We start from the raw sequence: 15530 nt of genomic DNA, 5'->3' as shown, positions 1-15530 counted from the left end.
CTTGAATTTGGAATCGAGATTAGAAGAACTCAACATGGATGGAATTACAGAGTGCAGACGCATAGTGGATGAGTCTCTATAAGAAACCTTAGCAAAAATGATGAGGAAGTATTCCAAGACTCCCAAGACAGTCCTTTGGAGGAAGACATGGAGGACGAGCGCTCTAGTATCTCCAATAAGGACATTGAACTGAAGGATCAACAAGCTATTTTTTTACGATTTTCCCAACCAAAGACCACAAAGACAATGGAGATACCATGAAAGACGTGTGAACAAACAAAATCAAAGGAGAAAAGAACCCATACCCCTCTTAAAAAACAAAACACAATGTGTAAGTCTAGTTGAAGCAATTGATTTCCTTAAGGACAAGATCTTGAGAAGGTTCATGTAACCTATCTCAACAGAAAGAAAGAATTCAAAAGAGAGAAGCAAACCAAAATTAGAACTTGAGAACGCCTTTAAAAAATCAACGAAATTGTCAAAAATAGAGTGCAAGTAAAGATACAAAGAATTGAAACGAACTTTGGAAGAAGTGTGGACAACGGAGCTAGAGATTGAGGAAGAATCTGACAATGATAGGTTTGATGCACCTTCCCACTACAAAAGATACACTATCCAAGATAGAAAATTTGTAGTTCAAAAGCTAAAACAAAACCCCAATGAACCTGGAACCTCATACGATGGGTCAAAAAAGGCCAAGTGTATAGATCTAGCAAAACCAAGAGAGGAACCAAAGTCAGCATACATTGTCACTCTCACAGAAGAAGAAGAGCAGCTATTGATAGCGACGCTCCAACAATATAAAGATGTGTTTGCATGGTCGTACAAGGATCTTAAGGGAATAGATCCAGAAATTTGTCAACACACAATGCCCCTTAAGAGTGATGCCAAACCTTACATACAACGTTGGAGAGGGGGACCATCCCATGATCTTCCTAGCTGCTCCATCCCTTTGCCATGCTTGTATTTTCCTGCACTAATATGTCCATGCCACCTTCTAGAGCCGACACACTTTGGTTGCACCAACGTCCCTACACATACAATGAGACATTTGTCAGAAAGATTAAGGAAGAGATAGATAAACTTAAGGAAGTGGAGTTTTATCTATGAGATTGAACACATCGATTGAATGTCTCCAATTGTGATAGTGCCCAAGAAAAATGATAAATTACGAGTCTGTGTAAATCTCAAACACGTAAATGTTGGTACCATCAGAGACAACTATCCCCTACCGATAACAGATCATGTGATCGAGAGAGTTGCAGGGAAAGAAGCTTATAGTTTTTTAGATGGGTTCTTAGGCTACAACCAGTTGACCATAAAACTAGATGTTATGGAATTAGCCTTTTAACTTGAAAGGGAACGGAAAGTGAATAACATATTGAGCATTTCCTTGAGCATTCCTTTGTGTGTAGATGTAGATTGAAAAAGAAAGTGCTTGGATGGAGAGAGCAACACTAACACATTACTTCATTAACATGGCATGATCAATATAATACTTGTAAGAGAGAGTGAGAGTTTAGATAAATTGACACCATTAGAGGACCGGATTAGTTGGAGCCGGTCCCCCCTCCAATAGGCATTTGTATTATAGATTCTTCCATGATGAAAGACTTGTTTACAATACAATGGATTGTGTTCCTTGAGACCTTCTTGATGAGGTGAAGATGGCAAGCTTCACTCACCAAGTATAACAACAATAAACATGATTAGCATGAACTTGGAAAATGCCCAACCTCAATCCCAAGACCTCAAACACCATGAAAGGTGAGGAGAGCTGGCAGGGATTGAGGAAGAAGAGAGAAGTAGAAGTAGCTCTACGAGAAAGCAATAACCCCTTGCACATATTCACTAATAGCTCTTGTAGCATGGTGATAATGGAGATTAGAGAGATTGATAAGCAAGCATAAGCATTCTCTTGTGTGAATTTGCATCCATAGCCAAGGCTTGTGGTAGTAGGCACTCAACTTCTTAAGCTTGGAGAAGGAGATGGAGTTCTTGCTTCACAAGAGTGTGTGACGGGAAGAATGAGAGTGAGAGAGCTCGTGGGATGCTCAAATGAGAGAGAGAGAGAGAGAGAGAGAGAGAGAGAGAGAGATAGCTAGGTCGACCCCCTTTCCAAGGCTTCTCATGAGGCTCATTGGGCCATGTATCCCTCTAGCCGATGAGAGCTTGGCTCCCTTTGGGGCAAGATGTGTAGTCTCTTGACAAGTGTCCTTATTTCCCTCTTGTGAGGTTAAGCTAGCACCCCCCTTGCTTAAGCACATCCCTTGACTCCTTGAGAAATGTGCCTCTACACTTGACATGTGGCCCCTTTCCTTTCATAAGAGTATGGGTCCTTGGTGAGATGCATACTTACTACACACATCCCTCCTTTGTAGGGCTCGCCCCCCTCTTTGTAGCAAGATATTTGATCTTGGTAAGCATGCAGGGCCCTTGCTTAAGCACAGCCCTAGCTTAAGCAAGTTGCCCCCTTGCCTGCTTGGACCTTAATTGACTAAAGAGTAAAAATTAAAGACTATCTCTTAAGGCTTTTAACACTTACCTTTGGAGGCTTTAACGAAGACAACCCTAAGGTCCTTTGCTCCATTGGTTAACCTTGCTCTTTAATAGACCACTGATCAAGAGCTAGAAGCAATACCATCACATATCTTCATCGAGAAGTTCCATGCGACTGATGGAATGATAGTCAAGACCACCATATTCCCCAAGGAATTATGGACGATACACCAAAAAGCTAAAGTACTAGAAGGGGCCAGATGCTTACATTTGGATAGCTTCTTCATATTACCACCATGGGGAACAAATTTTTGAAGATTCCATGAATTGATCAGCCCCATTCAATACAATGGAGAAACAACACTAACAGACAAAGCTGGGGCTACAGTCACACTAAAGATCACCCCGAAAATCATAAATAAAACTCTTTACTTGTAGCAAGGAACCCACAACCTATTGTGCAAAACCAAGGCAATAGATAGTGACAAGGCCTTCCTGATGCAAAGGGGCCACAAGTTGACCTATCAAGATCTAATCTACTCCGAGACGGAGCTGCCTTTGCAATTAATATCCCAACACTTCCTACATCCTTGAAAATTTTGTGGAAGCAAACATCAAGGGGAGTGATAAAAGCAAAACATACATCAATGATGGACTAGTGCTAATCAGAATTTCCTATCAAGCATTAGATATGATTGATGAACTACCACTTTTAGAAACACAATTGGAATTAATTCATAAACCTAAAAGAGTGATGAAGCCGGTAGTGGGACCATCTATAGTACAACCCTCAAAGAGAAAACAAATTGGACAAAGCTCAAAAAAACCTAAGTTTGACTGTGAAGAGACCGAATTAGATGTGCCGCCTGGTGAGATGAATTTTAAATGAAAGGACATAGATACTCCCTCAAATTATCAATCTTTTGAGGAGGAAGAGGAGGAGGAATATACACACAAATGAACATGACTAAAGGTACGGTCCCAATAGGACTACCAAAACAATACCCATTACACAAACACAAAGATCTATGGAAGAGACTCAAGCCCAAAGAGAAAACTCCATCAGTAGATAAATGGGGAAAAGAGAAACCTTGGAACTAAAGTAGACAATGAAAGAGAAGATCAGGAGAACCGGCCACTATAACACTGGAAGGCTAAAGCTCTTAAAAAGCTCAAACATCACAAAAGAAAGGAAGCATCAAAAACTCTAAATATTGCCAGCGACATACGGCAACAAATTCAAAACGAGCTCAAATGCAAGGCGGAACAAATGGAAAGAGAAGAAGCCAATCGTCAACGCATTGATGATCTTGAATCATTTGAAGAGTCTATTAAAGTAGAGGGGGCATAAAAAGTTGACATGGCAGGAGGAAATACAAAGGAAGAAGTTGGCATAGAGAATTTTGAAATTCACACAAAATATACACCATCAACAATAGATGCAACCGCACCTCCTCCTACTCAAGAATTAGCTAACCAAGAAGCTAAGAATGAACAAGAAGAGCACACAATGGATGTGCCCAAGCAAACAAAAGATAAAGTGTTGCCAACAATAAATGCAACTCAAAAGGAGAAAACTGAAGATCTCAAGATCAAATGAACTCCAACTGATCTTGAAGACAACATGATAGAGGTAAGATAGCAGAAGAAAAAAACACAACAAAAGTTGGCACCTCTGACCAACCTCAAGAAACACAAAAAAGGCCCAGGTCACCTTGCTCACAGGCAGTGGTAGATGAAGGAACACAATTGATCAAGTCCTTTGACATTGACGCACATTTGGAACAAATCAAGTTACAGTTTCAATGTCAAAGAGCACTCTACAACCTACACGACTTACAGCTGGAGGATACCAAGAGAGAAGCCGCTAAAACAATAAAGGAGAGTCTAGAATTGCAACAAAAGATCAAAGGATTGCAAACAGTGCAAACTCAACTCTAGTTGGAAATGCAGAAAACAAGAAAATGCTGCTTATTACTACAAGGAAGTTCAGGCTTTCAATGAGATAGAGTTAACCAGAGAAAAAAAAAAAAGCCAAGCTTGGAGAATCATATGCAGTTGTAAGCAAAACACTAACACATCTTCTAGCCATGCAAGAGACACCAACACCGACAAATACGTCAGCACCACCACCTTCATTGACATGATAGCTAAATGATCTAAATGTTTCCCTAGCTCAAGAGAAATATGACAGGCAAATCCTAATAGCAGGGCATAGAGAAATATAGAAAGCAAAAGATGAAGAGATTGAACAGCTCCAAGCACAACTAGCCAAAGCAAAGGACACGCTAGCTGCTCAAGGAGTAGCACATCAGGCGGCATTACAATAGAAAGATATGGCCCTTAAGGCCATGCAAGCCTAGCCAGTTCCTGTAGAAGTCTCTCAAACAACAAGACAAGGACAGATAGTGTAGGATTTTCCAGATACCAAGATGCCCAACACTAGCACAGAAACAACATTGCCCGACTTTGGAGATCCAGTTGATATGCAAGTTCCAAAAACTACCAGAGAAGAAATTCAATGGTGGATCTCTAAAGTGCATGATCCTTCACACAAAAAGTCTTACCATACATCGAGCAAAATTTACCGAGCGAATGGCAAAACCGAGCAAGACCCACATAAAAGAATGCAATTCAACACTATTTTCATACAAAATATCCTGATTGCAGCACATTGAATGCCTGATTTAATTAGATAAGTTCTGTTCGAACTCTACCATATGAGTTGACAATAGATCACTCTAAATGAAGTATGTAAATCCTACTAGCCCAAACATAGGCATACCACTTACTACCACTCCCTCTTCTTGATTTTTCATAGAGCCGCAACAATCAAACATCACATACATTCCCTACGACCCTCCTCCAAGGCTACTAGGGTCATAGTATTGGCCCCTGCTATGTACTATAGCGTTTTGAAAAATTAATATTTAAGATATTATCACTAGCTTAAAATCTAAATTTCAAGAAGAAAACTAGCTTTAAAAATGGATGAAATTAAAATTACACTCTTTTTCTTGAGAACTAAAAGTAGTTACACTAGATGGTTGTGTGCCAACCCAATGAGGCTTCTCTCTCTCTCTCTCTCTCTCTCTCTCTCTCTCTCTCTCTCTCTCTCTCCCCAAGGCATCACAAAAACGCTTACCTTTAGTGTATTATTTAGAAATCTATTTCAAATTTCAAGCTTGTCTTGACAAAAGAACGTAAAGTACAACAAAGTGGTTATCCATCATTTTTCACAAAGTGGACAACATGAAGACAAAGGAGACATTGTATACATTGTGTAGACATGCCTATGTACATGACAATGAAAGAGATGTTGTAAGAACATGAAAATGAAAGAGAAATACACTCAAAAAACAAAGTCACTCTATTGTGGAGAAATCCTGGTATACATGAGAGATAGACATGAGTAGGAACCAAATAATATATGTGAGACTTACTTGGAGATAGAGATGCTAATAAAACATTACTAAACCCCACTCTAGATCATTAGTCAAAACCACATTATATTATTGTTCAAAGTTACATACAAATTATTAACTTGAAGCATACTCATCATCTATGAAGAGATGCCTTCTTCGAGGCCTATCTTTTGGACGACCATAGTAACGTGGGTCCAATGTCATGCATCTCGCCTCCACCTCGATGTATTCAGGTAATGCACTTCAACAAAACAAAATACACACAAAATTTTATTTCAGCAAAACAACCATGGCCCATAAATTCATATGCAAAAAAACCTACAAGTGGTAATACAAATGTTTATCCATGAATCATACAATGTGTTTGAAAGACAACAAAAACATAATCAATCATAAATGTCTGCTAACATAACCCAAACAAAACAAAAACACTTTGAATGTCTTGTGGTAAGTCGAGAATGGGAATCTCACAAATAATCAAAACTTAAAAGGGTTCCCACCCACAGGTTGGTCTCCGTCGTCCACCACATCTATCGATGTGGTCGCGTCCTCTCTCCCTCGCTTCTTTGGTCAAAGCAAGGGCTGCAAATAAGCAAAAACAAGTGCCTCATCAAAATCCAGAGATGCACATGCACGACCAAAGGCCAAGAAACCTGTCAAAATAGGAGCCGCAGTCCCACATCCAAACTCAAGGCATAACCCCCTAGGATGACACAACAACTCAATAAAACATGCCACAAAGGTATGGCTCTTCTGTATAGACCCTCTCCATGGCGACCCGTTGTCCATAAGGGTTTGACCTGAATCCGAAAAATAGTGTCGCAGAGTGCTATCCATGGCACTCATCCCTAGTGCATGAAACAAATAAGAACTCTCTGCAATGTAAAGTGGTGGGGGTGGTCCGTGTCTGTGGACCAAGTACATGATAGAAGTGTTGCATTACAAGAAAACAAAAAGTAAATTTTAAAAATTGCACATTCATGCTTGCTTACCATGAAATTATAAATAGAGAGATCACCTCATGTCGCTCGTTGGATGACTCTACATATCCATAAGGTGCATGATGCAAAACTACCATATGTCGATAAATGATCAACTGAGATGCTCTGCAAAATCTCTCAACCCAAAATATTGTGTCTCATACAAAGAAAAAAGACATCAATGATTAAATTTGAACATATTAATGACAATATCAATATCTAGGACCAATTTTTTCACATGCAAGAGGCGCCATCACAAGAAGCCACCCCGAGCCTGCCAAGGTACTATGTCTCAAATGAATAGCTGATCATGCGTGATCCTCTGTACATGTATCCCATGAAGGTTGAGGTGCTGGTGAGTGTACAAAGCCTCCAAAAGGCAAGTCAACAAAGATAAAGTCAGTAGCCCATGACACTAATCTACCACTCCTCAGATATGTAATCTCTGTAGATCGAGCTCTAATTATATGCTCCTGCACAGAAATCCATGATCTAGACTGCACACCACTATGAAAATCCCTAGCAATCACAACATAGTCACCAAGCAAAGCAACACACCTAGTATCACTGCAACCAAATTGCACAATAAGCTGAAGAGGCAATGGTTTATAGACAGACTGTAGTGCACGTTGCAATCTCTGTGTTCCCCCACTCTCTACTGGAACAAACACATATTCTATATAAATATGAGTAATATTATTGATCTATAACAATAAGACTCCAACAAAAAAACAATATTATACCCAAGACAGACGGCAAATCATCAATCACATGGTCTGTAGTAGTAGTTGCATTTTGATCCTTATCCAAAAAATTTGTTGCTTAAATATAGAAAAAAACGTCAAAATAGTTAAAAATTATAAAATTATCAAAGTCCAGGATACATAGAAAGTGATAATGACCTCAACTTACAAGTCCGAGCACGTGAACAAGATGGTAGAGGATGAGAGGATGGATCCGCAACATTTGTGGTTTTGGGTGGTGGAAGATCTATGGATGCGGCTCCTCTAAACTATACATTATGCAATTTTCTCTCTCTAGCAAGGGCATGGCCTCGATCCACCAAGGCAATGCTCAAGCTCCCATTGTGAGATTTGATGCAGGATCGGTGGATACATGCATCCCTCACCACTCTCAATGTGAGTCCAAGAACGTGCAAGCACAATTATCGCAGCAAGAGGTGAGCAAAGTATCTACAAAAGCCAACAAATAATTTTTGTAAACTCAAACAAGAATCCATACGCAACATTAGTAGAAGCAAATATTATTATACAAATATAGTCAACCCATTATCTACCTTTAAACTAGTCGCTGAGAAGCCATGCAATAATAGTCAATCCTCTTTAAAGCTTGCAACTCTACGTCCTTTGTTTTGTTTTCCAAAGCCACCTCTAGAGGGAATAAAAATTTCCTTCCCTCAACCACAATCTTGGTGTAGTACATATCCATGGTGCACGAGGGAGGAATATCAATCCCTCCAAACACATCCACATAGTCCACAAGAAGCTTCTTAGATTTATCTAAGATCCTTTGCAAAGCTCCCTCTCGTTTTAGCCACCTTTCACACCAAGCACACAGAAATAATCAAACGAATAACTCAAACATTTACAAGTTCTTTGATAAACCATTTTCATTAAGATACTCACCCTTGAAACTTGTGGTCTCCTTTCACCGTGCAATAAGCAGCATGAGTGATCTTGCTTGCCTTTAGTAAGGACACCCCCATAAGTTTTTATTTTCTATGGAATCATCATGTAGAGAAATCAAGTTAAGTTTTGTTGGGGTATAGGCGTCTGTGCCTTGCCCGGCTGCCCAGAGTCTGGGCGCCCACTGACTTGTATACCTTATACATAGCATAAGTGTATAGGGGGCTGCTCACTCTTTGGAGTCTCCCCACGCACATCGTGTTGTGTGTCTCCTTCTCTCTTGCTCACTCTCCGTCTGTGGTGCTCCCCGATCCCCTTCAATTGGTATCAGAGCGTAGGTGAGGAGGGAGCGTGTGTGTGCACAGTCACGACGACAGTGGAGAGCCAGTTTCATTCCCAAAATCGCATCCGCGCGCGTGCGCACTTTCAAGAGTGCAAACAGAGTTTCGACTTCGGCATCGGCAAATTCAGCTTTTCGAGAGCGTTTCCATCAGGTGTCCTGAAATTCTACCCCCCTTTCGAAGTCATTCGAGCCCTCAGAAACCCCATTTGAGCTACGGTTGAGGAGCTGCATTTTCAGTCCTCTTTTGGCAGTTTATGCTGCATTTTTGGGTCGAAACGGAGGTTTTTTGGCATAGCTTTCACACCCGGACTCGGATACATGTGATCCAGGAGTCTACCTTGGGGTTTTGGCACGCTCCGGACGCGCTCGTCATATCAGAATTTTAAAATTCTAAACGCTGAATTTTCTGCAGCAGCAGTTGTTTATTGTGTGTCGAGGATTCCACACATGGTTTGCTCTCAGATGTGAGTGATATTTGTTGCAAGTTTCCTCACAGGTGGGAGGATACGATGTATGCCTTATGTGGTTTGATGCTCAGGGAGACTAATGTGATTGCATTTTGAGCTCGGCAATGTATGCCTCGAGCATGTTTTTTGGCAGTCACAGGTAGAGAAGATATTTGTGTACTAGATTTGCAGGTGTTTGCAATGATGTATGCAAAGTGTGGAGATTTGGTGCATGCATTTGGAGTACAGTTTGATGCGCTTTGGTTGCTCATGGTTTTGAGCGTGCAGTCAGTTTGGTTACTGGTTTTGTGGCCGTTTTACTGACGAAACTCTGGCGAAATTTTCCCAGGAGTTTTATGCGTATCATTTATGCGATCTAGGTAGAGATTGCGGGTTGCACTTAGCATTTGCGTGCGGTGTTCTCTGCAGGTGGGATATTTGTGCGTGTGTATGCATCGATACCGCACAATGTGGACTTAGTGATTAGCTCACAGATGTATGCTTTATGACGGCGTGTGTGCAAGTGATCTTCAAACCGAACAAGTCATAACTTCTTGGAGAAGTTTTGGGCTGATTCTTTATGCGCTACGGTTGGTAGTGTGGTGCTGAATTACGGACTGTTTTTGGCCATGCAAGAGGGCTGAGAATTTTGTAATTTTGGGCTGAATTTCAGGGCTGATTCGGTGAAGATTATGCACAAGGTTATGGTCGTCATGAATGCGTCTTGTAAGTAGTGCGCTTGATTGCAGTGTGATACTAGAGCAGGCGAGGCTTGTATTGACATTGCGGGAGCTCTATTTTGGAGTGTGTCTCACAGGTTTTACATTGTGTTTCTGGTCATATTGGTAGACAGTTTCCAGGTGTTGTTGGTGAGGTGGTTTTGCTATCTAGCTTGCTACTTGTGCTCATGGCAGAGACAGGTGATCGATCAGATTGTGACCTCTCACAGATGCGCGTGTTTGATGGGTCAGACTTTGCGGCATGGAGAGAGTGTATGCTTGACGCATTGACACAGCGAGGGTTGCATGGACCATTGAGTGGTGATGCAGGTAGACCTTCAAACATGTATGACGATCAGTGGCAGGAGCTAGAGGAGATGGCACTATCTACACTCTCTTTGCACCTTGCAGAATCTGTATATGCTCTTGTTATGTATGAGACTACTACGATAGCACTTTGGCGCAGATTACATGATATGTATGATAGATCTGAGTCATCACGGACTTGTGTGAGACATGTACATTCACGAGCACGCCGACAAGTGACATGTTGGTATTGTGGTCATTCTGGACACGTTAGACGGCGTTGTTTTCGTCATATGCGACATCGTAGGAGACATGACAGTCTCAGAGATGTATGTAGTGATGCCATGGACTCAGTTGCTTTGACAATTGAGACAGATGTAGTGTCGGAGTATACTAGTGACGGGGATGTCACTTTTACCTCGAGCTATGCACGAGATGCTATACATGTGGATAGTGCACTCCCTTCGCAGTGGTTGCTAGATGCAGATGCTATGTTTCATGTCACGCCGCATCGTGAATGGTTTTGTAGCTATTCTAGCGGGATGCTTGGCAGTGTACGTTTGACCGATGGATCGGTGCATGCGATAGCAGGTGCAGGAGATGTGAGACTGTCATTATCGAGTGGTGCATCTTACTTGTTACGACATGTGCGCTATGTACCAGATTTGACGGTGAGTTTGATCTCGATTGGTCAGCTTAGAGATTGTGGATGTAAGATTTCGCTACGAGAGCGAGATTTTGTGATGCATTTGGGTTCGCTAGTGATTGCGAGAGGTGCCAGGAGTGGTACAGGTTACCCATTGCATGTGGATCACGTGAGAGACGTTGTTGTCTCTGTGATCATGCAGCCAGGTAGACAGTGAGAGAGCAGGCGAGGATCTTTTGCTTGTGGGTTGCAGGATGCTTTGCATGGAGTGCAGAGCAGTGACCTTGTTGCGCAGGTTGCGTCTACGGATGCACAGGTAGAGCGGGACAGTACTAGTGAGTCACAACAAGATGAGTCATCAGAGGTGATGACAGAGATGACTCACATGGATGCTGAGATGTCGGCTATTGTGGAGTCATTTCTTGATATGCTTATGCCAGAGCTTGATGCAGATTCAGGACACATGGATACTCTTGGTACACATGTGATATGTGGTGGGCACGAGGAGTCACTCCAGAGCTCGGAGTCAGAGTGCCATGGTCTCTATGATAGGGGACAGGATTGCCATGAGTTGAGTTCTGAGTTGGAGGTGGCAGAGGTTGCCAGGGTTGCATCAACGTTCGGTGTCCTCATGTATGAGATGCTGATCTCGAAGCCCGACATAGCAGTTGTAGTGGGAGAATTTGCAGTTGGGGTTGTCAGTCGTTTGCTGACTGATGATGGCATAGTGCACGAGGGAGATATGCAGGTATTGTGTACATACTTGCAGTATGTGTGCTTACGTCTGGTGGTGTATGGACTTACACCGGAGCTCCACAGACGGATGCACACGATCACAACCAGCCAGTGGACATAGGTTGAGAGTGGTTTTCTCTCACCTTTTGTAGTCTTTAGACTAGGTTCTCTTGCTTAAAGTCACAGTCGCCTTTAAGTGGGAGGTTGTTGGGGTATAGGCGTTTGTGCCTTGCCCGGCTGCCCAGAGTCTGGGCGCCCACTGACTTGTATACCTTATACATAGCATAAGTGTATAGGGGGCTGCTCACTCTTTGGAGTCTCTCCACGCACATCGTGTTGTGTGTCTCCTTCTCTCTCGCTCACTCTCCGTCTGTGGTGCTCCCCGATCGCCTTCAAGTTTCTCTAGAGTGGCCCAACTATCTTCCCCCCATTGAAGGCTCATCACATGATCAAACCAATCCTTCCCTAACCATGGGTCAACAGTGTTGAGAATATACCAAACAAGAACATTAATAAATTAAAATCCTTTCTTTACTATATATCAAAGAAAACACCAAAAGATGGTTTTATACCTTCCCTACAGGATCAAAATATTTATAATAAAGATCATTCATGATCTTAGTCTCTTCTTTTTTCAAGTCCTCTTTAGAAAGCAATGATTTCTTGCTCTTTAGCTTTGTTTGTAGTTCTTTTGACATTTGAACCTTCAAAATAAACTAATACTTTTCAAAACAAAAAGCTTCAAATAAAACATACAAAAAAGAGATCCAATGTCAAGCACACTTACAAAAAAAAAAAAAAGCCTAGCTAGATATCTTCGTGTAACAGGATGCCATGGCTCCTCTTCCTTTGTGGTTCTCTTGCGCAAACTGTCGATCAATTTTTGGTCATTCTCTGGTAATGCATGAAGGTAATTGTTTGTGGGTCGCCGCAACGGACGTCCATAGCATAGCTCTCAAGCATCAACATAAAATTATCTATACAGGGGAAGCGACTCGGATGAGGCATGGAAACTCACTAGGGTGTCAATCCTAATGAAGTGAACTCGAAGAGATGCAACTACTAACTCTACAAGCAAATCGATCGCACTAAAGCCAAGTAATTTGCCTATGTCCTTCTACACAGCTCTACAGGCATCACGCCCGTTCACCATGCAAATCATATCGGAATCGCACGAAACTTGAAGGGAAGCTACAGGGGACTATCAGGAACATATCCTATTACTGTCACAGCATTCTGGAGAGGTACAACAATCGCGATCGTTCATCCCACAGTACGCAAAAACAGTAAACGAATGATCTTAAAGGGTCGTTTTTAGGTCCCTAAAGCCTCTCCTAGGGTCAAAACAACATAAAATACGCATATAAACACTCAAAACAGCGATTTAAGGCCTAAACGGACGCGTTTGAAACCTTCACCGAATCTTGAATGCTTACACTTGAATGAAAGAGCAGAGTAAGAGGAACACAATGCAAGAAACAATACTGAATTTGGGTTACCGTAGCCACAGAAGCGATGATTACAAGTTGGAGCAAAGAGGTAGCTCTCTGTACGTAACGCAGTAGTCCCTTATCTTCAAAAAATAATCTCCCCTTTCCCACTAACCTTAGTGTATTATATACCTAGGGCTTTCTAAAGTGGCTGGCGGCCAACTTCTCATGGACCTTTACATACATCATTGGAAAAATTACATCTTTGACTCAGACTTGACATAGGCGATTGTCATTAGACTTTTTACAGGGTTTGATGTATTAAACATCGGAAAAATAATGTGACCACATCAAAACTTTGGCCGGCTGACCCAACGGGCACCTTGGCTAGGTGGGCACTTGTATGTTGTTATCACCTCCAAACAGTAATCCTCATGATCCGAAGAGCAAATGTTTGAACAATTTGCCAACTCATCTTGTAGATGAGATGAAACTAAAGCATGGGTGTTCATATTGATGACAATATTAGTAAGTTAATTAACCTTCAATCATGTAAAGTTTATCTGCTACAAACAAGAATATAGTCTCACTCACAAATTCATGCGTTGCAAGCTCATCATTAATGCTATTTTGGAAACCTTTGTAGGGTCTATGATCGTACACAAGACCCTTCAATGTTTCCCCTTGCTATTGGAAACATTTCTCTACCTACTGCTTGCCATGCTACTATTCTGTGATTGCCTTCCCACACGTAGAACATTCTACCAAGCAGTGACTCTAGTTGTGGCTGCAATGCTAACTCCTCTTCATACTCCTTATTTATGTCTTTTAAAAGTGGATCCCATGTGTCAACAATATCATCCATTTTCAAAAATAAATGAGACTCCAAAAAATCATTAAACAATCTAAAGCAAAAGTAATATTTTCAATCCACAAAATTACTTTGAAAAAACAATGATTACATGTCACCAATGTCTGTTCCTTGTGACATGTTTGCAGTGAAACTATAAAGGCACCTTTTTCCTTTATGTAACCTTCTATAGCAAAAGCAACTTTCAAACCAGAAACATTTGATCTAAGGCCACCCCGGGGGATTCACTGTGTTTTTCCATACGGTACCACGTGAGTGTACAAAAGGGGGGGTTTTGGATTTTGTACATAATCGTATACAATAGGGGTAGCCCGTCATTATTTCATACTCATACCATACACATAAAGGAGGGAGGGAGGGAGGGAGGGCAGGGGAGGGGAGGGGGGTTACATTGAGGTACATTCAACTACTTGAGCCACCTTAAATACATTAGTAAGCCTCTCTCTCTCTCTCTCTCTCTCTCTCTCTCTCTCTCTCTCTCTCTCTCTCTCTGCATCGATGAATACTTTCACGACATGGTGAAAGTAAGGGCAAACTTGAAATTCTTTCGTTTTTTTGGTCAAAATGAGAAGCTTTGTCGGTAATTCCTAAAACTTATGTAGATTTCCTCATTTTCTTAAATCAAGCTCAAACACTCTAATTTGTCAAAATTCCCAAAGTACCCATGTATCTATTTTGGTCGGATTGATCAAGCTTTTCTAATCTTTATTCCTTTTTTACAATTGAGATGCATTTTTTGAGTGGTTAGTATCTAATTTGTCATATATTACCTCACAAAACAGGCGATTATGTCCAAAAATAATGAAGCGATTCATCTCCAAAGCCTACATAACCAATTCCTATTCTAGATTTAGCATCTTGTATTGATAGACAATCACTCTCTTATGAAAAGCAAAATACTTTTTATCTTTAGAGAAATCTAATCTCACGACCAGGGGTATTTTGGGAATTTTTGGAAAATTTAAAGGGCATTTTGGGAATTGATGACAAAATATTGGGGGTATTTAGGGAATTTTTAAAATTTGAGGGTGTATTTTGGGTATTAAAACTAGAATTTGAGTTGGTTACGTTTTCTCGCTCAAGACTCAAACTCCAGAGCCTCCCACTCATCTCACTTTCCCCTGCTCTCGAGTCTCTGTTGTTTACTGTTGTTTGGAGGTGATAACAACATACAAGTGCCCACCTAGCCAAGGTGCCCGTTGGGTCAGCCGACCAAAGTTTTGATGTGGTCACATTATTTTTCCGATGTTTAATACATCAAACCCTGTAAAAGCCTAATGTCAATCGTCTATGTCAAGTCTAAGTCAAAGATGTAATTTTTCCAATGATGTATGTAAACGTCCATGAGAAGTTGGCCGCCGGCCACTTTAGAAAGCCCTAGGTATATAATACACTAAGGTTAGTGTGAAGGGGGGATTATTTTTTGAAGATAAGTGACTATTACGTTACGCACAGAGAGCTGCCTCTTTGCTCAAACTTGTAAT

General features: G+C 41.3%; 1 long non-coding RNA gene across 6 annotated transcripts in view; it reads right to left on the bottom strand.

The window, feature by feature from the left end:
* Positions 1 to 5859: 5859 nt before the first annotated feature.
* The window catches only part of LOC147455560 (uncharacterized), a 50848-nt gene continuing 41177 nt past the window's right edge, over positions 5860 to 15530 (bottom strand). Inside the window, exons 4-6 of one of the 6 annotated variants that reach the window (XR_015188489.1) lie at positions 6943 to 7030; positions 6396 to 6506; positions 5860 to 6165 (exon numbers count right to left, since the gene is read on the bottom strand). This is a non-coding gene — a long non-coding RNA (uncharacterized LOC147455560). The other 5 variants (XR_015188490.1, XR_015188491.1, XR_015188487.1 and 2 more) reach the window with 5 other exon arrangements.

Source organism: Adiantum capillus-veneris, chromosome 6 (assembly GCF_014529385.1).
Source record: "Adiantum capillus-veneris isolate H3 chromosome 6, ASM1452938v2, whole genome shotgun sequence".
Classification (NCBI taxonomy): Eukaryota; Viridiplantae; Streptophyta; class Polypodiopsida; order Polypodiales; family Pteridaceae; genus Adiantum; species Adiantum capillus-veneris.
Note: the sequence above shows the minus strand (reverse complement) of the source record. Positions and strands in the feature narration are given on the sequence as shown.